This window comes from Rhinopithecus roxellana, chromosome 15 (assembly GCF_007565055.1).
Source record: "Rhinopithecus roxellana isolate Shanxi Qingling chromosome 15, ASM756505v1, whole genome shotgun sequence".
NCBI classification, from domain to species: domain Eukaryota; kingdom Metazoa; phylum Chordata; class Mammalia; order Primates; family Cercopithecidae; genus Rhinopithecus; species Rhinopithecus roxellana.
The window spans coordinates 17965373-17992701 of NC_044563.1; the positions used below are offsets into that span (position 1 = coordinate 17965373).

At 39.7% G+C, this 27329-nt stretch overlaps 1 protein-coding gene across 4 annotated transcripts in view; it reads left to right on the plus strand.

Moving 5' to 3' along the window:
• The window catches only part of C15H11orf49 (chromosome 15 C11orf49 homolog), a 228049-nt gene that overhangs the window by 48583 nt on the left and 152137 nt on the right, over window positions 1–27329 (plus strand). The gene's annotated exons all lie outside the window — the stretch shown is intronic.

Consider the following 27329-nt stretch of genomic DNA (forward strand, 5'->3'; position numbering starts at 1 on the left):
TTGGAAGGCTTCTCTTCTGATTTTCTTCTCTGGGTCTGCTTGCCCTCTCACCTATGCTGTCTGTCACTCCTTGGTTGTTGGTGTTTTCAAACAAGTCCGTGACTGTTCCAGCAAATCTGGATAAACTGCAAAACACAAGTGGCTGAGCAGTACTTTGTATATGTCTGCAAGTCCATGAGCTCTGTAGATCATATTCCTCTGGACACTCTTGAAAGACGGGTGCTAAATCCCAGAGGATTTTCTTTTATGTTGTATGTAACCTCTACCTCTGAATGTTGTCCTTCAACAAGTGGAAGGTAAAAGAAATTAATATTTAGAGGTGCTACTCTAAGAATAGACCAAATGTCAACACTGGGTCAGGACCTCTGAAGAAGTACATCCAAGAAAATGAGGCGAGAGTACTCTAACTTAGAAACCACAGCAGAGTGTGACCAGATTCTTGTGGTAAAGATAAAATGAGAAATGTGGCTTTTTGAGACATTGGAAAATAATGATGAGAGAAAAACAGGCTGAAATCTGAGAATTCCTATCAGAATTGGGAACCATTCTTCACAGGCTAAATTGATAGTTTACAATACTGTGGCATCAGGGAGCTTGACCTCCACATACTAATATAGAAATGAATAATATTCTGTGGTCTTAGTTGGTGGGCCCAGGAGAGCTCACTTTTATGGACAAGTGTCTTGTTTTTGTTTTTTAAAGGATGATTTTAGTTTTTTGGTGAAGTTTTTATGATGACTGTTTTGGTTGCAAGGGAAAGAAGTATACAGACTACCTTTGGTTTATTTTAAGGATACGTGAGAATATAGGACGGCATTCATTTGCAAATTATTCATTCACAAATTATTTTTGGGCACCTACTCTGTGCCTGTGTGTACTATGCAATGGGAATGGAGCAGTGAGTAAGACAAATAAGGTACCTATTTATGAACCTACTGTTTTAATGAAGGCAATAATCAATAAACAAGCAAATTGATGAGGATGAGAATAGCTAACAGTTAATAAACACCATGTGCTAGGCACTGTTCTAAGCATATAAAAAATATTATTTAATCTTCACAGTTCTATAAACAGGGTATTAGTATCATCCTCATTTTACTCATAAGGAAATTAAAAGTAACATTCTCATGGTTACACAGCTGGTAACTGTAACAAGACAAATAACAAGAAAACAGCCAGAGTAACATAATATATAGGATGGACAGGGAAGGCCTCTTGGAAGAGATAATGATTGAGAGCTCATCCCATCAGAGAACCAATAACCTAACTCAGAGGGTGACTCACCTTCTCTTTGTCCACCTGGATTATCTAAGTAAGCTTCCTGTGTCCAAAAAAGATCATTTGATTGATTTTATTTGTTGCTACTGAGAGTGGAGTACCCTTAATAGGCAGTGTTCCTAGGACCCCCTCATGGGTAGTTGACCTCCCTCATGCCCTGCTCCTATTTAACCAGTGAAAGTAAATAAAATAATTAGTCATCAAAAGTATTTGTGTTCTACACTACATAGTATAAATATGGAGATGGAAATCTTTGTCAGTTTTTAGAAAAGAAGCATTAATAATTTCATTTTGATACATGTTAATCATCAGAATTAATTTTGATTCAAATAAATCCATAAAATATGAACTTCATTAATTCATCCTTGGAGAAAAAAAGAGATTCCAATAGTCCATATCCATTTTTTTTTCTTTTTTTTCTTTTACTTTAAGTTCTGGGATACATGTGCAGAGCGTGCAGGTTTGTTACATAGGTAATAGTGCATATTCCTAAATAACTTAAAATGTAACTCTAATGAAAACAATCCATGATTAGAAAATACATATCGTTTCTTTTTTTGTTTTTTCAGACAGTTACTCTAAACCCTGTGAAAAGATGACCCACTTCTTTCCTACATAATCTAGAACAATCAGGGTATAAACATTCATTCTAAAGGTGACAGATTTTTTTAGGATCATTCACCATCTAGAGTTTAAGTAGTGTTGTTTGGGGTTCTTCTTGTGTCCGTGGTAACAGAGGAGCAGGTGTGAGCCAACAAGAAGCACATCAGAACAAACCAAGACTTCACTGATTTCCAGGCTTGTAGCTTTGAATGAGAGATGGACTTGAGACTTCTTTGGGCCATTTCTGCTCATGTTTTCTCTACTTATTTTTGTTAAATTGAGCCAAAATGTGGTGTGGTGAAGTAATGGTGACTAAACCTATTATAGACTTCTTCAAAAGGGGTAATGCTTCCCCCTGTACCCACCCCCTCCCCTGCCTTTTTTCCATAGTTCAGTTCTTCGCTGGAGTTGACACATTGTAACAGAAAATTACCCATTTCTCATTGTCAGCATCTGGATTCCCACAGACTCAGATAATTGTCAGGAATAGATTTGCCTTCAGTTAAAGCAACCCTATCCCCACTGTTACTCGGCCAGGCACCTCTGTTAGGCCATCATAGAACCAAATCTATAGAGGATTCTGGCTCTTTTCTATATTACTAGAGAGATGCTATAGCATAAAGACTGCAGGAAGCCATAGTGGTAAGTTAAGAGTCACCAAAATCTGTTTTGAAACTTAAAAATCCAGGGTCATTGAGGATGCAAGAAGTTGCCTGTTTTTGTAGAATCCATCTCACTTCTTCAGTTCCTTTGTGTTATGGTTACAGGAAACTATCCAGCAGCACTTGACCTGGTAATGGAGGAAGCTATTTCACAGCCCACTGGTCCCTTGACTCATTTGGAAGTCAGAGTCAAAGGTTACAGAAGTAATAATTGGGCCCAGATTCTCCCTGTCAGGAAAGACCTTACTCCCCCCCACCCCCTGCCTTCTACAAGTTAGAAGAAACTTACCTGTTATGAAACCATCCAGTAAGAGGAAATGAAGAAAACACCATCCTTGGCTGAAGTGTTCTCAAGCCCCAATGATATTATTTCTGTTCTCATGGGAGCTGCTTTTGCAGCTAGCTAGTATAAAATTTAGGTCTGATTTTTTTACATTAAAATATCTCCCCTTAGAGAAATAACTTGATTTATTTCAATCTATAAATAATATAAAGGATCTTTATTTGGTTCATGCCCTGATATTCCTTCATACCACCACTCTGATAATTCCCTGAATACTCCTCTGGGAATCAAGTACATACACATGAGTCTGAATTAACAAGTGTCATGCCATTAGCAATGTAAAGTCAGTCATCAGCAGTTAAGAAACTAAGCCAGATGTAGTGACTCACACCTATAATCCCAATACTTTGGGAAGCCAAGGTGGGAAGATCACTTGAGGCCAGGAGTTTGAGACCAGCCTGGGCAACACAATGAGACCCCTGTTTCTACAAGAAGAAGAAGAAGTTTAAAAAGCTTTACTTCACCAACAACAGAACAATTTAAAATTTTCAGTGCTTTTAATTTCTTCCATAATTTGCTCAGAACTCCAGCAGATCAATCTGTGGAACTAGTGGCACAGGCTTGGCACTAGAGTAGGAAAGAATGACACAATTTGGCACCTTTAACCAGAAGATCTTTAATGAGCTGGCATGGGGGTGGAGGGGATAGAGAGGAAGGAAGGACAGTTAGGATTTTGGCAGTAACACAAAGGTTCTTCTTCCCTGAGAAAAGTGAAATGAAAGTCAAATGAAGCTTCGCTCTGCTTTTAGAATTTGCTAAGATGTTTGTCTGTCTCTCAGCTCCCAGGCCCCTTGCAGGTGCATCTTTATAGTCAATGACTTCTCCAAAAAAACAAATTGTCTCTCAGGATCCTTCAGGAGGGGTCATATCTAACCAATTTCTTGTCTGAGGACATAATTGTGGTTCCCTTCTTCAACTATCAGATGCAATGCTACCAGCACTGCAGAAACTGTCTTATCAGAAAGTGACACAAGTGTGCACATTTCTCTTAGGACACAGTTCTAGTATTGCTGAGTTCTGGGGCTACAGCAGTAGATAATACTACAATGAAAGGTGTTTGGGAAAAGCATTGTTTCCTGGGTGGCTGTAGAAGCAGACTTGAAATCATCCCTTTGTCATTAAATAATATCAACAACAAATGTCTTTGTTGATGTCCTTGTATTATAATTTTCTAGGTCTAGATTTTCACTAGGGATGATAATACCTATATTTTAGGGTTGTTATGCAAATCACATGAAATGACACATATAAGATGTCTGGCTATATATAATTCATCTTCATTATGTGTTGTTCTCCTTAAGCTCCACTTTTCTGGGATTTTGCATCTCTGTGGCTCTGGATAGTCTTCCTTTTCTCTCTCTTTAAATGGCATCAGAGTTGAAGATCTTGAGGACTTTTTAGTCTCTCTTTTGTATTTTTTTTGGTTGTTGTTGCTGTTTTGTTTGTTTGTTTGTTTGTTTTGAGATTGGGTCTCATTCTGTCACCGAGGCTGGAGTGCTGTGGCGCAAACATGGCTCACTGCAGCCTTAACCTCCTGGGCTCAAGCAGTCCTCCTACCTCAGCTTCCCATGTAGCTGTGGTCACAGGTGTGTGCCACCATACCCAGCTAACTTTTTTTTTTCTTTTTTGTAGAGACAGGGGTCTCATTTTGTTGCTCAAGCTGGTCTTGAACTCCTGGGCTCATGTTATCCTCCTGCCTCAGCCTCCCAAAATGTTGAAATTACAGGTGTGCACCACTGTACCTGGCCTCTCTTACTTTCTATAACACTTCTTGCTTGCCCTGTATTTTGTGTACATTTTTGGAGATTAAAATATTCAATGATTGCCTGCATGACTCTTAGCCACTCCACTCATCCTTTAGGTCATTCACAGAATAGCCTAAGAAAGTTTTTCTCTTTGTTTTCTTTGCATATGCCATTTTCTCACTTCCTGTCTTTACCCCCTTTCCTCTACATACTAGAATTTTAAAACTCAAGGTGTAATGGGAGACTTGAGTCAGTCAACTCTATCCAACTTGTGTTGTTCCCACTCTTAGCTCTAGCGGCACAGCGATGTGCTCAGGGTAATGAAAAGCAGACTTTCTCTGCTGAGGTCATTGCTCCTCATGCTGGCAGCCTGCTCCAGGAAGCTGTTTATCTGTGCTTGCAGAGCCAAGCTCCAGCCTCTGAACAGTTGGAATGTACTGAGAAACCACAGAGCCCAAAGAGAGAACATTACACAGGCAGTTCCAGGCAGGGAGAGTATATTTACACCAGACAAACTGCAGCTTACATGTGTGGGGATAATTGTTCATCTGCACACTCTCATACTTTACCTTCTACACAATCTATATACCCTCTCAAGAAGGTTTAACCAGGAGAACTTGTACTGCTGTGTCCAAATTACCCTGAACATCCCCTAACATGTCATAAGGAAAAAGAGATACTATAGAAAATTTGATGTAAAAACTTTTTAAGGTAGTTTTTTTTTTTTTTTTTGTGAGTCGAATTTGATGTTGAGAATCTTAGACCTTATAAGCCTGATCACTAAAGCGTTCAAAAATGCTGTTTCTTCATGGAAATGTTTTTCTTCATCCCTTTACAAAAATATTCAAAAATATTAAGTATTGTTATAGAGCTTCAAATGTGCTCTATATTAATAGGAATATAAGATATGGTCACTTCCCTGTGAAATGTAATCTGGTTAAAGAGATAAAAACTCATTGGATAACAAACAATTACAGAACAATACAAGACCTTATATAATGGCATTAATTTATATGGCCTAGTACACTGAGAACTGACAGTAAGAAAAAATAATGACTATTAGTTAAGTAAAAGTAGTTAAGTCATTATAGAGCAGTTTGTCTTGATTTGGAAAGGTAGGTAGAGTTTGGATAAACAAAACAGAAAGGAGACGTATTTTGTGACATGAAAGCACCATAACATAGTAGTTAAGAACATGGACTTTGGAGTCAGATAGGTCTGTGTTACAGGGCCTACTACTTACTGGTATGAGATCTTGAGCAGATTGCTTACCTCATCTATAAAATAGGGAGACTCATATATAAAATATAAAATGCATGTTACATAATTGTTGGAATGATTAAATGAGTTAATGAAAGTAAAGTGCTTGGTATTCCACTTAAGATACAGTAAGTGTTGAATTAATTGGTAGCTACTGCTACTACTGTTGTTCGCTCCTTCATTCAATGTATATTTACTGAGCGCCTATGTCTTAGTCAGTGTTCTAGATACCAGGGATATAGCAGTGAAAAAAACAGACCAGAAATTTCAACTCTATGGAGCTTCCATTCTGAAATTGTCTCTATTTTACCTTTTTAGAATGTGTGTGAATTATTTTGGACTTACACAAAGTTTAAAAAAAATTTATATATGGAGTTCCCACATCCATTTCATACAGCTTCTACTAATGTTAACATTTCCTGTATCCATAGTATAATTGCCAAAATCAAGAACTTAACATTAATTTAAAGCTATTAACTAATCTATAGGTCTTATTTAAATTTTCACCTTCATTTTTGAAGGGCAATTTTTTTCCTGAGATAAATTCTAGGTTGGCAGCTGTTTTACCATTCCATTATCTTTTGGTTTCTACTGACTTTGCTGAGAAGTTGCTATCAGTTTTATTCTTGCTTCTTTGAAAATAATCTTTTTTTAAATCTCTGGATGGTTTTTGGATATTTCTGCTTGGTCTTTGGTTTTTGATAGTTTTAGTGTCATGTGTCTAGGTTTGCTTTTCTTTATATTTGGTGTTCTTAGTGCTTCTTGAACCTATAGCTTGATATCATTTATCAGTCTTGGAAAATTCTCAATAATTAGCTCTTCAGATTTACTTCTGTTCTACTCTCTCTCTCTGTCTATGTCTCTTTGTTTTGAGGCAGGATCTCTGTCTGTCACCCACATTGGAGTGTAGTGGTGCAGTCATGGCTTACTGCAGCCTCAACCTCCTGGGCTCAGGCAATCCTCTTGCCTCACTCAGCCTCCCAAATGGCTGGGACCACAGTTGCATGCCACCACAGTCAGCTAATTTTTTTTTTTTTTTTTTTGGTAGAGATAGAGTCTTGCCATGTTGCCCAGACTGGTCTCAAACTCCTGGGCTCAAGTGATCCTCCTGCCTCGCCTTCCCAAAGTGCTGGGATTACAGACATGAGCCAACACAACTGGCCTCTGCTCTCTCTTTACTCCTATTGGGATTCTAATTATACAAACATTAGACCTTTTCATGGTATTCTCTGTCTCTTATGCTCTTTTTTGCATTTTCTATCATTTTGTGTGTGTGTGTGTGTGTGTGTGTGTGTGTGTGTGTGTTTTTGAGACAGAGTCTCATTCTGTCACCCAGGCTGGAATGCAGTAGCATGATCTCGGCTCACTGCAACCCACGTTTGCCTCCCAGATTCAACTTGCTCCGCCTCCCAGGTTCAAGTGATTCTCCTGCCTCAGCCTCCTGAGTAACTGGGATTACAGGCGCCCACCACCGCAGCTGGCTAATTTGTGTTTTTAGTAGAGATGGGGTTTCGCCATGTTGGGCAGGCTGGTCTCAAACTCCTGACCTCAAGTGATCTGCCCGCGTCGGCTTCCCAAAGTGCTGGGATTACAGGCATGAGTCTCCATGCACAGCCCATCATTTTGTAGTTTATGCTTTATTCTGGATATTTTCTTCTGATCTATTTTCCAGGTCATTAATTCTCTCTTCATTCCTGTGTAATTTACTATTAAAACCATCTACTGAGTTCCTAATTCTAATTATTGTATTTTTTTAGCTCAAGTATTTTTATTCAGTTTTTGTTTGTTTCCTTGCTAAATCTTGCCTTTCTTTGCTTGAACACAGTAAATAATAAAGCATGGTTATTACAAAGTCCATAATTTATTATCTGGATTCCCTGTGGGTCTGTTTCTGTTTTCTGTCCTATCTCTTCATTTTTTTTTTTACTCCATTATCTTATCTTGTGTTATATATTTTTTTTCTCTAGTTGAGTTCTGTAAATTGTGTTTGAAAAACCATACAGATAATGTGAGGCCCAGAATGATGCTATCTTTCTTCGGAGGGGATTTATATTTGCTTCTGGCAGATGGCCTGGGCACTAGCAATGCTGGATTACCTCAATCCCATGAGGTTTTGAAAGGATTTGAATATAGATTTACATATCAGGGAGGGCTAATTTTCAGTAAAGCTCTTAGGAGTGCCAAAAGAGCCTTAGTGGTTTACCAGAGTTCCACCCCTCAACCTGGGTGGGTCCTGAACTCTAATTTTTTTTTTTTTTTTTTTTTTTTGAGACTGAGGCTCACTCTGTTGCCCAGGCTGGAATACAGTGGCATGATCTTGGCTTACTGCAACCTCTGCCTCCTGGGTTCAAGTGATTCTCCTGCCTCAGCCTCCCGAGTAGCTGGGATTACAGGTGTGCGCCACCATGCCGGGCTAATTTTTTATATTTTTTTAGTAGAGACGGGGTTTCACCATGCTGGCCAGGCTGGTCTCGAACTCCTGACCTTGTGATCTGCCTGCCTTGGCCTCCCAAAGTGCTGGGATTACAGGCGTGAGCCACCATGCCCAGCCAACTCTAATTTTTTGTCTATAAGCCCTAACAGCATTTGAAAACCCAGGAATTTAACATTAATTCAAAAGTATTAACTGCTTAGTGTATCAGTTGAATCTTCCAGAACTGGCAAAGGCCCCTAGAGCTACCAGTGGGTATAATAATACCTTATTTCTGAAGTGGTGATGAGTATAAATGATCTTGTGAGATATCTGGTGTGACAGTAATGTTATATGAAAATATCTGAGGTGTCTTTTTTTTTTCATTTTAAAGTTTTTTGTAAAGATTTGGTTTTCCTGTATTGCCCAGGTGGCTCTCAAACTCCAGTCCTCAAGTCATCCTCCCGCCTCAGCCTCCTAAAGTGCTGGAATTGCAGGTGTGAACCACTGTGCCTAGCCAATATCTGAGATTTCTATTACTGAAAGAGTCACAGGTACTGTTAATTCTATGTTTATATTCATAATAGAAGGAAATGCCAAATTCCAGTTAGAAGTTAGTAAAAATAGACATATAAAAATTTCCCTGGCTCATGCCTCCCAGCACTTTGGGAGGCCGAGGCAGGCAGATCACGAGGTCAGGAAATCAAGACCATCTGGCTAACAGGGTGAAACCCTGTCTCTACTAAAAATACAAAAAAAATTAGCCGGGTGTGGTGGCAGGCGCCTGTACTCCCAGACTTTCGGGAGGCTGAGGCAGGAGAATGGCGTGAAACCGGGAGGTGGAACTTGCAGTGAGCCAAGATCACGGCACTGCACTCCAGCCTGGGCAACATAGCGAGACTCCATCTAAAAAAAAAAATTCCCCATCCAAGCGTGTGGATCTCTTGAATTTAATCCATGGACCCTTCTGTTTAGAAACCCCACACATTGGGAAAAGTGGCACTAAATGCTCAGCTCACCTTTCTCGGTTTTATTCTATCATAACTTGGCCTTGTCATTCTTCATTTGCCTTGGTGACTCTCTGATGACTTCAGACAATTGCCTTGAATAATTTATCCATTTTTTTTCTCAGCCAGAATGGTTAGTCTGAATTACCTACTCTACTTCTATTGGAAGAAGAACTCTTTTAGAACTTGCATTCTGATGGAACATATTAATAATTAGTTGAAGTAGAAAATATCGTACACTGCAAGGGATCATAAAGGAATCTAATTTGACTTGTGGAGGACTCGTACAAGGTAAAAAGCAACAAACAGAAAATGTATAATGAGGATAGGGCCAGTTTGTGGAAGGCTCAATTATATTGAAATAAGTAGAAAGGTAAAATGACTGAATGTGGTGGCTTATGCCTGTAATCCCAGCACTTTGGGAGGCCAAGGCGGGAGTATCACCTGAGGTCAGGAGCTCAAGACCAGGCTGGCCAACATGGTGAAACCCCATTTCTACTAAAAATAGAAAAATTAACTGGGTGTGGTGGCGGGCGCCTGTAATCCCAGCCACTTGGGAGGCTAAGGCAGAAGAATTGCTTGAGCCTGGGTGGCAGAGGTTGGGAAGTTACAGGGAGGTTGCAGGGACCCAAGATCACACCACTGCACTCCAGCCTGGGCAACAGAGCAACAGAGACTCTGTCTCAAAAAAAAAAAAAAAAAAAAAAAAAAAGAAGGCAAAGACAGTACCTTGTAAATGCTGAGAAACTCATTGTTTGGTTTTCTTTCAATTTTTAAAATTTAGTAACTGTTTATTAAATAGTTATCATAGCCGGGCGCGGTGGCTCAAGCCTGTAATCCCAGCACTTTGGGAGGCTGAGACGGGCGGATCACGAGGTCAGGAGATCGAGACCATCCTGGCTAACATGGTGAAACCCCGTCTCTACTAAAAAAAATACAAAAAACTAGCCGGGCATGGTGGCGGGCGCCTGTAGTCCCAGCTACTCGGGAGGCTGAGGCAGGAGAATGGCGTGAACCTGGGAGGTGGAGCTTGCAGTGAGCTGAGATCCGGCCACTGCACTCCAGACTGGGTGACAGCGAGACTCCATCTCAAAAAAAATAAAATAAAATAAAAAAATAAAAAAATAAATAGTTATCATATGCCAATCACTGTGTGTCAGATATAGTCCTCAAGAAATTCACTGTCATGTAAAAATTAGATAGTGACACAAATACAATTAAAATAGAGCATTAGAAGTTCTGGACTAGTGAGTTAACTTTGATAGGAAAAGTGATTATTTATACAGTCAGGAAAGAATTCACAGAATAGTGACATTCAATTTAGGTTTAAAGAATATGTAGATAATTATCAGACAGAGAAGGGAGAATGGAACTCCGGGAAGCGGGGACTACTTGGGAAAAGAGTGGAAATAAAAAGTAGATCCCAAGTTTAGTGTGCCTTGAGCACAAAGAGGAAAGTGGATGGGAATGGAGATCATACTGAGAAATGAAATTTCTCAAAAGAGTGGGACCAGCTTTTCTTCAAAGAGTCTCACTTTATACAAATTCTGTAGCAGTAAATTTTCTTGGCCAAAGCAACAGAAACTATCTCTGGCCATCTTAAGCAAAGAGACTTCAGTGGAAAGATGTGTCAGTTGCAGTAACTGCTTGTGGATCAGACTGTTGTGGTGAGACCTTTGCCTCCAAAGCTCCCTTGATTCCTGTTTTCCAAGTCTAATGGTTCAGCCACGTGTGGATTTTATGAGCCACTAATAATACCCTTCGAGCAGAGCCCTTTTTTGCTTAAGATAGTGAGATTTGGTTTCTGTTGCTTGCAACCAAGAACTCTGACTATTATTGTTACTAATTTTTTTGGTACATTCTTGAGTCATTTAGGAGTGTATTAGTTACCAGATGAAACTGAATTCTCATAAATGTTATTTGGTAGTGACTTTTACTTTATAGGGAAAAAGAGGTATGATTGGACTGTTATTCTTATTTACAGGTAATATTTAGATTTAGTTTGATGTTAACACTATCCCTGGTAAATTTTATTTTTCTTCTCTCAAACTTCAGTGTGATTCCCCAGGAAAATCTTGGAAATTGCCAGTAGAGAAGATGTATTACTAAGTATCAGAAGTTTTCTTGAAAGGACATCTAATCAGTTTCCCAAGATGTGATTCTGCCTGTTCAGTAGTTGCTTGAGTGCTGATAAAATTCCCCCCAAATACTTCCTAATATATTATTGAAATATATGAGATAAAGCAAAGCTAAACATATTAAAACTAATTTTTAAGTGGTGAGAGAAGTGGAATTGAAGTCTATTTTAGGAATTTGAAACATTTATCAACCATGGTTTTTCCAAAAATACACATTTGTGTCAGTCTGTCAAACTTTTTATCAAAAAAAACCTGTGAATTATCCATTTAAAATATGTTTTTATTACATTTTCTTCTGTATCTGAGAAATATGCCAGATGGTAGAAATTACCTAGAAGTCTCTGACACTTACAGATTGAAAGATGAATGGCGAGAAGACAAGAATTTGGATATCCAGATTGGTAGAACTTTACAACTATTGACTTCTTATTTGCCTTTGTTGAGTTTCTAAAAGGAACTAGGCAGGGTAGATGAAAATAGAGATTCTTCTCCCTTCAGTACCCATGTAATTTAACACAGCCATAGAAGGCTCCAAGTTTTGGGGTGTGTGTACTATTTCAAAGATACATTTCTATGAAGCTTCTTGAGAGTGATATGAAGAAGAAACTAAGTATAGAGGCTCTCAGATGCAAAAATCACTTAGAGCTAGGCCATGCATCCATCCTTATCACACTTCACTTTTTCTGAGAACTGTGATTTGCTTGTCTTTTTTGGCTTTTTAAGAATCTAACTTCATTGTGTAGTCAGCTTATTTCCTCTCCATTATTAATGCCCTAATTGGCAGGTTTTCTGACCCATTTTCTTTTCTGTGATGCTCTTCTAGATGTCTAAACTTTTCATATCACAACATGGATTTAGGTAGTTTTTCAGTAATAAAAGTTGGTATTGAATATGCTGTAGTATATGGATTAATTAACATACATTTAACAAATGTTTATTGAAGGCCTACTGTACCCTAGACATGTAATAAATAAATAAACAAATAAATTAGTAAAGTAGCTTCAGATAGTGATAAATTCTATTAAGAAAATCAGGAGCCGGACATGATGGCTCGTGCCTATAATCTCAGTGACTTGGGAGGCTGAAGCAGGAGGATTGATTGAGGCCAGGAGTTCAAGACCAATCTGGGCAACGTAGCAATACGTCATTTCTTTAAAAAAAAAAAAAAAAATTAGCCAGGCATAGTGGCACACACCTATGATCCCAGCTACTCAGGGAGCTGAGGCAAAAGGATTGCTTGAGCCCAGTGAACTATGATCATCCCACTGCACTCCAACCTGGGCAACAGAGTAAGACTGTGTCTCCAAAAAAAGAAAATAAAGGGCCGGGCGCGGTGGCTCAAGCCTGTAATCCCAGCACTTTGGGAGGCCGAGACGGGCGGATCACGAGGTCAGGAAATCGAGACCATCCTGGCTAACACTGTGAAACCCCGTCTCTACCAAAAAATACAAAAAACTAGCCGGGCGAGGTGGTGGGCGCCTGTAGTCCCAGCTACTCGGGAGGCTGAGGCAGGAGAATGGCGTGAACCTGGAAGGCGGAGCTTGCAGTGAGCTGAGATCCGGCCACTGCACTCCCGCCCGGGCGACAGAGTGAGACTCTGTCTCAAAAAAAAAAAAAAAAAAAAAAAAAAAAAAAGAAAGAAAAGAAAATAAAGGAGAGCTTTCGGATACTGAGTGACTGGGAGATGGAAATCTACTTTCAATAGTGTAGTCAGAGAAGGCCTCACTGAGGCTTTCTATTGCCATTGCTATTTTAGATACTTGCTTAAAGAGAGGTGGTCTTTTAAAAAGTATATTATTGATTAAGATAATGGAGAGAGAAGAGGAAGAAGAAAGGGATATTACAACCTGTAACTGTATAGGAGAAAGGAAGATAAAAAAGATAGGGGATAGGGGATAGCAAAGCAAACTTTATTTGCTTTGTAGATAGCTGTATAGGGGAAAGGAAGAGAAAAAAGAAAAAGAGAAGCTTGAATTTTATTATTTGCTTTGTAAATAATTTGTGACCATTGACTTCCATTTCAAGGATATAATAATGATAGGAATTGACCTATAATTGATAGCTATGACTGGATTCACAATGGGAGCCCTTTCTTTAAATTATGGCACTAGGTCTTCTCTGAGGTGCCTTCTATATAAATCAGGATTTATAATCTCCCTGATTTTACAGGAGCCAGGAACTGAGTCTTCTTTTCTTTCTATCCCTTGTAGGAATAAAAGGGGGAAATGAACATTTTTTATACTACTGAGGTCAGGTATCCTTGGATCTAATGTTAAACTTAAAAATTTCGGAGACAGCCCTTTTATCCTTTGTTATTTAGAAAATACTTGACCCTCCTGCTCTCTTGCTGTATTGGTGCCAGAAAGAATGGTAATATATATATTTTATTATATAAATAACATATATAATCATATATATAACACATATATAACCATATATAGTTATATATAAATGGTTTTATATATATATATTTTTTTAAGTTCCAGGGTACATGTGTAGGATATGTACATTTGTTACATAGATAAACATGTGTGGATGGTGATTTGCTGCATCTATCAACCCATTACCTAGGTATTAAGCCCAGCATGCAGTAGCTATTTTTCCTAATGCTCTCCCTCCCCCATCCTTCCCAACAGACACCAATGTGTGTTGTTCCCATCCCTGTGTCCATGTGTTCTCACTGTTCATCTCCCACTTATAAGTGAGAACATGCAGTGTTTGGTTTTCTGTTCCTGCATTAGTTTGCTGAGGATAATGGCTTCCAGCTCCATCTATGTCCCTGCAAAGGACATGATCTCATTCCTTTTTATGGCTGCATAGTATTCCATGGTGTATATGTACCACATTTTCTTTATCCAGTCTATCATTGATGGGCATTTGGGTTGATTCTATGTCTTTGCTATTGTGAATAGTGCTGCAATGAACATATACATGCATATATCTTTACAATAGAATAATTTATATTCCTTTGGGTGTTTACCCAGTAATGGGATTGCTGAGTCAAGTGGTATTTCTGGTTCTAGGTTTTTGAGGAATCATTACACTATCTTCCACAATGGTTGAACTAATTTACATTCCCACCAACCGTGTAAAAGTGTTCTTATTTCTCCACAGCCTTATCAGCATCTGTTGTTTTTTGACTTTTTAATAATAGCCAGGCACAGTAGCTCACACCCATAATCCTAACACTTTGGGAGGCCAAGGTGGGTGGATTGCTTGAGCTCAGGAGTTTGAGACCAGCCTGGGCAACATGACAAAACCCCATCTCTACAAAAAAATACAACAAAATTAGCCATGCATGGTAGTGCACACCTGTAGTCCCAGCTACTTGGTATGGCTTGAGCACAGAAGGTCAAGGCTGCAATTAGCCATGGAGTACAATAGCCATTGTACTCCAGCCTGAGTGACACAGTGAGACCCCCGTGAAAAGGAAGGGAGAAAGAAAGGAAAAAAGAAGGAAGGAGGAAGGGAGGGAGGGAAGGAAGGAAGGAAGGAAGGAAGGAAGGAGAAGGAAAGAAAGAAAAGAAAGGAAGAAAGAAAGGAGGAAGAGAGAAAGAGAAGAGAAAGAAAGAAAGAAAAAGAGAAAAAGTAAGAGAGAAACAGAAAGAAAATAAAGAAAAGGAAAGAAAGGAGGGAGGAAGGAATAAAGGAAGGAAGGAAAGAAGGAAGGAAGGAAGGAAGGAAAGAAGGAAGGAAAGAAAGTAAGAAAGAGAAAGAAAGGAAGGAGAGAGAGAAAGGAGAGAGAGAAAGGAAAGAAAGAAAAGAAAGCCAGGCGTGGTGGCTCACACTTGTAATCCCAGCACTTTGGGAGGCTGAGGTGGGCAGATTACCTGAGGTTGGGCGTTTGACACCAGCCTGACCAACACAAAGAAACCCTGTCTCTACTAAAAATACAGAATTAGCCAGGCATGGTGGTGCATGACTGTAATCCCAGCTACTCAGGAGGCTGAGGCAGGAGAATCACACTTCAACCGGGAAGCAGAGGTTGCGGTGAGCAGAGATCACACCATTGCACTCCAGCCTGGGCAAGAAGAGCGAAACTCTGTCTCAGAGAGAGAGAGAGAGAGAGAGAGAAAAAAGAAGGAAGGAAGGGAGGAAAGGAGGGAGGGAGGGAAGGAGGGAGGGAGGGAAAGAAAAAGAGAAAGAAATTAGAAAAAGAAGAGCAATTTAAAAGTTAGGGGGGAAGGGGATGAAAAGAGTAAAGATTAGAGTGGAAATCGATGAAATAGATACCAGAAAAACAGTAGGGAAAATTAGTGAAGCCAAGCAGGTTCTTTGAGAAGATAAATAAAATTAGAAAATCATGAGCCAGACTGATCACAACAAAAGAGAGAAAAGACACAAATTACCAATATCAGGAATGAGAGAGATACATCATTACAGACTCTATAGGTATTAAGAGATGATAAGGAAATATTATCAATTTCATGCCAACAAATTCAATGACTTAGATCAAATGGACAGAGACACAGAGAACATTCAAGAATAAATAGGTAACTTAAAGAAACTGAATTTGTAGTTAAAAATAATCTCACAGGCCGGGCACGGTGGCTCACGCCTGTAATCCCAGCACTTTGGGAGGCCAAGGCTGGCAGATTACGAGGTCAGGAGATTAAGACCATCCTGGCCAACATGGTGAAACCCCGTCTCTACTAAAAAAAAAAATACAAAAATTAGCCAGGCATGGTGGTGCGCGCCTGTAATCCCAGCTACTGAGGAGGCTGAGGCAGGAGAATCGCTTGAACCTGGGAGGAGGAAGGTGCAGTGAGCCGAGGTCATGCCACTGCACTCCAGCCTGGCGACAGAGCAAGACTCCATCTCAAAAAAAAAAAAAAAAAACAACTATACACACACACACACACACACACACACACACACACACACACACACACACAAAACATACCAAACATATTAGGAAGAAAGAACACCAGTTCTACACAAATACTTACAGAAAATTGAAAAAAAGTACTTCTCAACTCAATCTAGGAGACTAGCATTATTCTAGTATCCAAATAAAACAGAGACATTTCCAGAAAAGAAAACTGCAAACCAATATTCCTTGTCACAAAAATTCTTAAAATTTTGGTAAATTGAATCCAACAATATATCAAAACCATGTGGGGTTTGTTCCAGGAATGCATGGTGGTTTAACATTTAAAAATCAATGTAAACTTACAAATTCTGAAAAAGAAATGTGTAACCCACCATATAAGAAGAAAAAAAAACCATTATTTCAATAAATAGAGAAAAAGCATTTTATAGAATCCAACATTCATTCTTGATTCAAAAAAACAAAAACAAGACCATTCATGCTGGCTTTTACCTGTAATCCCAGCACCTTGGGAGGCTGAGGCAGGAGGATTGCTTGAGCCACTGAGGTGGAGGTTGCAGTGAGCTGAGATCATGCCACTGTACTCCAGCCTGGGCGATAGAGCCAGACCTTGTCTCAAACAACAGTAACAAAGACCTCCTAGCAAAGCAGGAATAGAAGGGAATTTTCTCACCCAGTGAAGGGCATCTACGAAAAACCTATCAAGCTTAATGGTGAAAGACAGAAGACTTGCCTGCTAAAATCGGAAACAGGGCAACGATTTCCACTCTCACCATTTTTGTTCAACATTGTCCTGGAGGTTCTAGCCAGTGGATAAAGCAAGAAAACTTCAAAAAACAAGCTTGTGGCTGGGCCCGGTGGCTCACGCCTGTAATCCCAGCACTTTGGGAGGCCGAGGCAGGCGGATCATGAGGTCAGGTGATCGAGACCCTGGTGAAACCTCGTCTCTACTAAAAAAAAAAAAAATTAGCCGGTCGGGGTGGCGGGTGCCTGTAGTCCCAGCTGCTGAGGCAGGAGAATGGCGTGAACCCGGGAGGCGGAGCTTGCAGTGAGCCAAGATCGCGCCACTGCACTCCAGCCTGGGCGACAGAGCGAGACTCCGTCTCAAAAAGAAAAAAAAACAAAAACCAAGTTTGTTCGCATAGGACATGATTGTCTAAATAGAAAAGCCTATGGAATCTACAAAAAACAAATGCTACTACAACTAATAAGTCAGTTTATCAATGCTGTATATCAATATGTAAACATTGTATTTTTGTATTCTACCAAAGAGCAATTGGAAATTTAAATTTTAAAAGCAGTGTCATTTACAATAGCATCAAAAAATACAAAATACTTAGAAATAATTCTGACAAAAAGTTTACACTGAAAATTACAAAACATTGCTGAGAGGAATTAAAGACTATAGTGACTAATTAATATATGGTAACAGAAAGTATATCGGTTGCGGACAGGAGGTCACAGGCAGATAGGAGGGAGGAATTCCAAATAGGGTCAAAGGAAACTTTGGGAAGTTATGGGTATGTTCATTATCTTGATTGTGGTGATGGTTTCTTGGGTATATGCATATATAAAAACTTATCAAATTATATGTGTACTTTTTCATTTAGTACTTTTTTTTTTTTTTTGAGACGGAGTCACGCTGTCACCCAGGCTGGAGTGCAGTGGCCCAATCTCGGCTCACTGCGAGCTCTGCCTCCCAGGTTCATGCCATTCTCCTGCCTCAGCCTCCCGAATAGCTGGGACTACAGGCGCCCGCCATCACGCCTGGCTAATGTGTGTGTGTGTGTGTGTGTGTGTGTGTGTGTGTGTGTGTGCTTATGGTAGAGACAGATTTTCACTGTGTTAGCCAGGATGGTCTTGATCTCGTGATCTGCCCGCCTCAGCCTCTTAAAGTGCTGGGATTATAGGCGTGAGCCACCTTGCCCAGCCACTTTTTCATTTAGTTGTATGAATTTTTCTTTTTTTTTGAGATGGAGTCTCACTCTGTTCCCCAGGCTGGAATGCAGTGGCGCGATCTTCTTTCACTGCAACCTCCGCTTCCCAGGTTCAAGCAATTCTCCTGCCTCAGTCTCCCGAGTAGCTGGGACTACAGGTGCGTGCCACCACGCCCGGCTAATTTTTGTATTTTTAGTAGAGACAGGGTCTCGCCATATTGGTCAGGCTGGTCTTGAACTCCTGACCTCATGATCTGCCTGCCTTGGCTTCCCAAAGTACTGGGATTACAGGCGTGAGCCACTGTGCCCGACCAGTTCTATGAATTTTTAACACATGTATATATACAGAACGTATATATACAGAACATATATATATACACACAGAACAGTTTCATCACCACAAAAAACTCCATACTATCCCTTTATAATCTCCTGTCTCCCAACCCAAACCCCTGAACTGATTTGTTCTCCATCACTGTAGTTTTGTCTTTTCAACAGTGTCATAGTATATAACTTGTTTTTTTTTTTTTTTATCGAGACAGAGTCTCACTCTGTTGCCCAAGCTGGGGTGCAGTGGCGCGATCTTGGCTCACTGAAACCTCCCCTTCTTGGGTTCAAGCAATTCTCATGCCTCAGCCTCCCCAGTAGCTAGGATTACAGTACCACCACATCTGGCTAATTTTTGTGTTACTACTAGAGATGGGGTTTCACCTTGTTGGCCAGGCTGGTCTCGAACTCCTGGCCTCAAGTGATCTGCCTGCCTTGGCCTCCCAAAGTTGTTGGTATTATAGGCATGGGCCACCATGCCCAGCCTTATACAGTATATAACCTTTGAGATTAGCTGTTTTCACTCTGCATAGTGGTTTGAGAGCTTTGAGATTCCTCCAGGTTGTGCCATGTGTCAGTACTTTGCTTCTTTTTATTGCTGAATAGTATTATATTGTATATATGTACCACAATTTGTTTATCCATTCACCCTTAGAAGGATATTTGGGTTTCCCCCAATTGGCAATTATGAGTAAATACTCATGTACTCATTTCTGTGTGAACATACATTTTCTTTTCTCTGAATTGCATACCCAAGAGTAAGATTGCTCACTCAATCACATGGTATGTGTATGTTTAGCTTTTTTTTTTGAGACGGGAGTCTCACTCTGTCGCCCAGGCTGGAATGCAGTGGTGCAATCTCAGCTCACTGCAACCTCGGCCGCCCAGGTTCAAGTGATTCTCCTGCGTCAGCCTCCCGAGTAGCTGGGACTACAGGCACCTGACACTGCGCCTGGCTAATTTTTGTAGTTTTAGTAGATACAGGGTTTCACCATCTTGGCCAGGCTGGTCTTGAACTCCTGACCCCATGATCCACCCGCCTCTCCCTCCCAAAGTGCTGGAATTACAGGTGTGAGCCACCGCACCCAGCCGTGGTTAGCTTTTTAAGAAACTGCCACAGTGTTGTCCAGAGTGGCTGTACCAGTTTGTATTTCTACTAGCAATATATGAGTGATTGGGTTGGTCTATATCCTTGTCAGCGCTTGGCATTGTCAGTATTTTTCATTTTAACTATTCTAATAGGTATCTCATTGTGGTATTAATTTGCATTTCTCAAGAGGCTAATGATGTTGAAAAACTTCTTATTTGCCATTCACATATCCTCTTTGGTGAAGTGTCTGTTCAAACTTTGCCCATTTTTAAATTGGGTTGTTTGTTTTCCTACTGTTGAGTTTTGAGAGTTGTTTATATATATTCTGGATACAAGTCCTTTGTAATTTGCAAATATTTTCTACTAGTATTTAGCTTGCATTTTCATTCTCTTCTCAGTGTTATATACCGAGCAAAACTTTTTTCTTTTCTTTTCTTTTTTTTTTTTTTTTTGAGATGGAGCTTTGCTCTTGTTCCCAAGCTGGAGTGCAATGGCACAACCTTGGCTCACAGCAACCTCTGCCTCCCAGGTTCAAATGATTCTCCTGCTGCAGCCTCCCGAGTAGCTGGGATTACAGGCACGTGCCACCACGCCTGGCTAATTTTTTCTGTTTTTAGTAGAAATGGGGTTTCACCATGTTAGCCAGGCTGGTCTCAAACTCCTGATCTCAGGTGATCCGCCCGCCTCAGCCTCCCAAAGTGCTGGGATAACAGGCGTGAGCCACCCTGCCCAGCCTAAAAGTTTTAAATTTTGATGAAATTCAATTTATTGATTTCTTTGTTTTTTGGATCATGCTTTTGGTGTCATATCTAAGAACTCTGCCTAATTTCCAGATTGCAAAGATTTTCTCCTGTTTTTCCTCTAAAATTTTTTTTCTTTTTTTGAGATGGAATATTGCTCTGTCACCCAGGCTGGAGTGCAATGGCGCCATCTCGGCTCACCGCAACCTCTGCCTCCCAGGTTCAAGCAATTCTCCTGCCTCAGCCTCCCGAGTAGCTGGGATTAGAGATATGACACCACACCTGGACCCTTTAAAAGTTTTATAGGTTTATCTTTCACATTTAGATCCAAGATCCACTTGAGTTCATTTTTTTATGTAAAGTTTGAATTTTAGGTTGAGGTTCTTTTCTCTTTTTTTACATTTTGCATTTGTTGAAAAAAGTATCTTTTCTCCATTGAATTGCTTATGTACCTTTGTTGAAAATCAATTTGCCACACTGTCTTTGTGTGATTTCTCTAATTTTTTTTTTTTTTTTTTTTTTGTGATGGAACCTTGTTCTGTTGCCCAGGTTGCAGTGCAGTGGCATGATCTCAGCTCACTGCAAACTCTACCTGCCGGATTCAAGTGATTCCCCTGCCTCAGCCTCCTGAGTAGCTAAGATTACAGGCGTGCACCCCCATGCCCAGCTAATTTTTGCATTTTTAGCAGAGACATGGTTTCACCATGTTGGCCAAGCTTGTCTCGAACTCCCGACCTCAAGTGATCCACCCACCTTGGCGTCCCAAAATGCTGGGATTATAGGCATGAGCCACTGCGCCTGGCCTCTCTAATTTTTCAAGAAACATTTTCTTCCATTTTGTGGGTTGCTTTTTTACACTGTTGATAGTGTCTTTTGATGCACTTAAAAAAAATTATGAAGTCTAATTTGTCTTTTCAATAGAAATTATTTTGCCTTTAAAAATGTTTACTTTAAGGCCAACACATAAAGATTAATCTATATACTAGCAATATACAATTGAAAACCATTTATACATGAAAAAATCCATTTATAAGAGCTCTTCTAAAATGAGATATTTAGGTATAAATCGAACAAAACATGTACATAGCCTGTATGCTACAAAATGCTGGTAAAAGAAAACAAAACTATAATAAGTGGACAGACAAACAGTATTCATGGATTGAAAGATTAAACATAGTAGAGATATTGGTTCCCCACCCTTTTTTTTTTTTTTTTTTTTTTAGGTGACAGAGTCTCACTCTGTCACCCAGGCTGGGATGCAGTGGTGGGATCTCGGCTCAATGCAACCTCTGCCTTCTGAGTTGAAGAGATTCTCCTGCCTCAGCGCCCCCGAGTAGCTGGAACTACAGGCGCATGTCACCATGCCGAGCTAATTTTTGTATTTTTAGTAGAGACGGGGTTTCACCATGTTCGCCAGGCTAGTCTGAAACTCCTGACCTCAGGTGATCTGCCCGCCTCAGCCTCCCAAAGTGTTGGGATTACAGGCGTGAGCCACTGTGCTCAGCCCAATTTTCCCCATATTTATCTATAGATTTAATGCAATTACAACGAAAACCTCAGCAATACATTTTGCAGATAGAAACAACCTGATTCTAAAATTTTTACCAAAGTGTAAAGGGATAATAAAGTCTAAAACAATTTTGAAAAATAAAAATAAAATTAGAGACTGGGTGTTGGGGGGCTGACACCTATAATCCTAGCACTTTGGGTGGCCAAGGCAGGAGGATGGCTTGAGGCCAGGAGTTTGGGACCAGCCTCGGCAACACAGTGAAACCCTGTCTCTACAAAAAATACAAAAATTAACCAGGCGTGGTGGCACGCGCCTAAGGTCCTAGTTGCTTGGGAGGCTGGGGTGGGAGGATTGCTTGGGGCCAGGAGTTCAAGACCAGTGTGAGCAACATAGTGAGATCCCATTTCTACAAAATAAAAAAAATTGTTTTAATTAGCTGGGCATGGTGGCACATGCCTGTAGTCCTAGCTACTCAGTAGGCTGAGGTGGGATGATCATTTGAACCCAGGCATTCAAGTTTGCAGTGAGCTATGAATGCACCACTGCACTCTAGCCTGGATGACAGAGACCCTATCTCAAAAACAAACAAACCCTGCAATGAGATATCATCTCACACCCATTAGGATGGCTAGTACTTTAAAAAAGAGATAATTACAAGTCTTGGTGAAGATGTGGAAAATTTGGAACCCTTGCGTAACATTGGTGGGAGTATAAAATCAAATAGCCACTGTGGAAAACAGTGTGACAGTTCCTCCAAAAAATTTAACATGTAAGATTCAGCCATTCCACTTCTGGGTATATACCCCAAAGAATTGAAAGCAGGGTCTCAAAAATATATTTGTACACTCAGGTTGAGAACAGCATTTTCTACAATAGCTAAAATGTGGAGGCAGCCCACATGTTCACTGGCTGATGAATGGATAAGCAAAATATGGTCTATCCATACAATGGAACATTATTTTAGCCTTAAAAATGAAGGAAATTCTGACATATGCTACATCATGGATGAATCTTGAGGGCATTACACTGAGTGAAAGAAGCCAATCACAAAAAGATAAATACTGTGTTGTTTCACTTACGTGAGATAAGTAGAGTAGTCAAAAAATACACTAGAAAGTAGAATAGTGGGTGTGAGGAGGGAAAATGGAGAGTTGTTGTTTAATGGGTACAGAGTTTCAGTTTTATAAGATGAAAAGAATTATGGAGATGGATGGTGGGGATGGTTTCATAATATTATGAATGTATTTAAAACCACTGAACTGCACACTTTAAAATGGTTAGGATGGTGAAGTTTATGTGTTTTACTACAATAAAAGTTTTGAAAAAAAATCTATTGATAGTTTTATCTGAATATAAAAATGATATATGTGCATCATAATATGCACACATGCCTCTCAGAATGTACAAATAAAACTCACCTGAAATATCTGTCTTAGATGACCACTATTAGCATTTCACATCTTCAGGCTCTACTTCTAGTTTTCTTGCTATATCCACCACATCTGCAGTTACTTCCTCCACTGAGGTCTTGAACTCCTCAAAGGCATCTGTGAGGGTTGGAATCAGCTTCTTCCAAACACCTGTTAATGTTGATATTTTGACCTCTCATGAATCATGAATGTTTTTAATAGCATCTAGAAGGTGAATTTACTTTGCCCAGATCCACTAGGAATTACTATCTATGACATCTATAGCCTTATGAAATGTATTTAAGTAAGACCTGAAGTTGAAATTACTCCTTGATCCCTGGGCTGCAGAATGTATGTTGTGTTAGCAGGTATGAAAACAACATTAAGTTGTAAGTAAGTAAGTCTTTACTTACTCCTTTAAAGTGGGCTTAAAATATTCAGTAAACCATGCCATAAACAGATGTGCTTTCATGCAGGCTCTGTTGTCCCATTTATAGAGCACAAGTACAGTAGATTTAGCATCATTCTTAAGGCCCTAGGATTTTTTAGAATGGTAAATGAGCATTGGCTTCCACTGAAAGTCACCAGCTGCATTAGCCCCTAACAAGAGCATCAGCCTATCCTTTGAAGCTTTGAAGCCAGGCATTGACTTCTCTTCTCCAGCTATGAAAGTCCTAGATGGCATCTTCTTCCAATAGAAGTCTGTTTTGTCTACATTGAAAATGTAGCTTCATTTTGTAGCTACATTTGAAAGCTTCAAAGTGTAGCTTTCATTTCATTTCAACAACATTGAAAATCTGTTATTTCGTGTAGCCACCTTCATCAATGATCTTAGCTAGATCTTCCAGATAACTTGCTGCACCTTCTCCATCAGCATTTGCTGCTTCACCTTGTGCTTTTATGGTATGGAGGCAGCTTACTTCCTTAAACTTCATGAACCAACCTCTGCTACCCTCAGACTTTTCTTCTGCAGCTTCCTTACCTCTCTCAGCTATCACATAATTGAAGAGAGTTAGAGCCTTGCTCTGGATTAGGTTTTCCTTAAGGGAATGGTATGGTTGGTTTTATCTGTCCAGACATGAAAGCTTTCTCCATATCAGCAGTAAGGCTGTTTCGCTTTCTTATCATTTGTTTGTTCATTGGAATGCTTTTTTTTTTTTTTTTTTTTTTTTTTTTGGACAGAGTCTCACTCCTTTACCCAGGCTGGAGTACAGTGGCACGATTTCAGCTCACTGCAACCTCTGCCTCCCAGGTTCAAGCGATTCTTGTGCCTCAGCCTCCCTAGTAGCTGGGATTATAGGTATGAGCCATCATGCCTGGCTAACTTTTTTGTATTTTTAGTAGAGACAGGGTTTCACCATGTTGGCCAGGCTGGTTTCAAACTCCTGTCCTCATGTGATCCGCCCACCTCGGCCCTACCAAAGTGCTAGGATTATAGGCATGAGTCACCGTGCCTGGCCTGGAACGCACTTTAAATTTCTTTCAAGAACTTTTTCTTTGCATGCACAACTTGGCTAACTGTTTTGTGTAAGAGGCCTAGCTTTTGGCCTATCTTGGCTTTTGGCATGCTCTCTTCACTACGCTTAATAATTTCTAGCTTTTAATTTAAAGTAAGAGACTCTTCCTTTCACTTGAACACTTAGAGGCCATTGTAGGGTTATTAATTGACCTAATTTCAATAACATTGTAGCTCAGGGAATAGAGCCCACCAAGGAAAGGGAGGGAGAAAGGGGAACAGCCTGTCGGTGGAGCAGTCAGAACATATGACATTTATTAAGTTCACCCTCTTATATGGGTGTGGTTTGTGGCACCCCAAAATAATTACAGCAATAACATCAAAGATCAATGATCACAGACCATGATAACAGATATACAAATGATGAAAAAGTTTGAAATATTGTGAGAATTACCAAAATGTGAAGCAGAGATATGAAGTGAGCACATGCTGTTGGCACCCTAGACGTGCTTGACACAGAATTGCCAAAATCCTTCAATTTGTAAAAAATTCAATATCTACAAAGTATAATAAAGTGAAACGTAATAAAACAAGGTATGCCTGTAAATGGTACACTACGCATGCTATTCTGTATAATGAATTTTTCTGATTACATAGGCTATATATATTTTAAGATTATTAAATAATATGACATTTAAACATAGGCAATCATATAAGCAAAGTTGTTCAGCTGTTTCTCACACCTGAAAGTGGCCCCCACACCAAATAAAACATTTTTAGATTATGTGTCCCAATTTGGACTTCTGAAAGTATGGTCACCATATGCCAAGGCATGAAGGCATTTAACTGGGGAATGAGTATGGAGTTTGATGCCTTTCATCTCCTTTGCTCATCTGTCTCTACCTACATGATGGCTGCATTTGAAATGAAATAAAGTCTACATACTGGACAGTAGTGTAGAAATCAATATTTTATGAAAAGTTATGTCTAATTTTTTATAAAATAATATATTTATTTGAGTCTTAAGCTTAGTGATGTTATTAAAAACTTCTTTGATTTTTTTCTTAGGAATCCAAATCCTCTCTTTAATCATTTAAACCCTTTAATTTGCTAAAGATAAGTTTTGTGCCCTGTTGACCACCTAATGGAACAAACAAGTGTTGAAGATCTCATGTGGTTTTTTTTTTTTAGTTGCAAATTCTACCAAGCTAACCCATTTATTGCAGTGGATGGGAGCTGGAGAGCTGTTCATTTGGCAATAATAGGCAAAGGGTGGTGGAGGGAAGAAAACTATCTTTCTGATATTTTTGCTTAGGAATTTGGGGATTCAGAGTTTAGTCATAAACAACTAGATTAATGTGTTTAAATACCTTGAATCACTTCTAAATCATTCCTTGTTTTGTAACATACAAGATCTTAGAGATAACTAAAACAGTGGTTGAAAAATTCTGTTGTGGATTGAAGATCCTCCGGAAGCATCATTCACTAATAGGCACAGTGTTTGGGGTGATAGGTAAACAAACATCTGTGTCCTGTGGTTACCTCTCTGTATAGGAGGAGATATATAGTTTTCAGGCAAGAGATTTCTTTGGAGAGTCCACTGTCTTTGTTTTGCAAGTTATTTATTTATTTATTTTTAATCCAAGAGATAACGAAAACATGTAGTGGCAGTAGATGGTATTATTCATCAGGATTTTAGCATGTTAACATGTTAGGCTGTTTAAAATAAGACAGAAAGGATTACTTTTTGCCAGCTGCATCATTTCTGGCACGAGCTTGCTACTTTGCTTATTAGGGTTATTGTTGTGGTTGTTGTTAACCCATTAGAGAAACTAACCACTACATTGGTTCTAGCCAAATCCTTGTCATCATTAGCCTTACAGTCTCTTGGGGACCAAACAGCACCTGGTCATTCTGAAAGCTTCCATCCCCAGTGACTGATGCTCATCTCTGCAGGCTCTTTCAAACTTGCCTCCCATTTTTTCCTGAAGCACCTTCAAGCATTTCTGCATGGCTACTCACTCTCTTGTATTATACCTCCTCCTCCTGCCTTACTGAATACTGGATTTCCCAGCTCACAACCCTAAGAAGGAGCTTTATTTCAGAGTAGAAAGGGGCCCCCATATGTGGCCTATTATATCCATATCAACTTGCTTACCCTTTTCAAACAGCTATTGTCTTTTAATAGGGTCCTGCCTGGCAGGGGGAGTCCTTAATTCCTGCCATATAAGAATGGGCAGCTTGAGTTACAGCTAGCTGCAGTTTGGTGCTCTGATCAAAAGGCCTCTGTTGTTTTTTAGGGTTTTTCACCCTCCCTGTCTCTCTCTTTCTATATCCTGGGCTAATAATTCAGCACAGCAAGGTCATTACAGGCTTTGAATTGAGAGCTGAGAGTGTTAAATTACTGACCTAGAATAAAAGAGATCTGGGGGGCTCTCAAGAAAGATAAAGGGATTCCGGCTAGTAAAGTGCAAGCCCAGCAACCTCACTTCTTAACAATATTATTATTATTTTTAATCCGCTCTGTCTCTAAAAGTCTTTTCTGGGACAAGGAGAGATCTCCTGCCAGAGAATTAGGTTAGA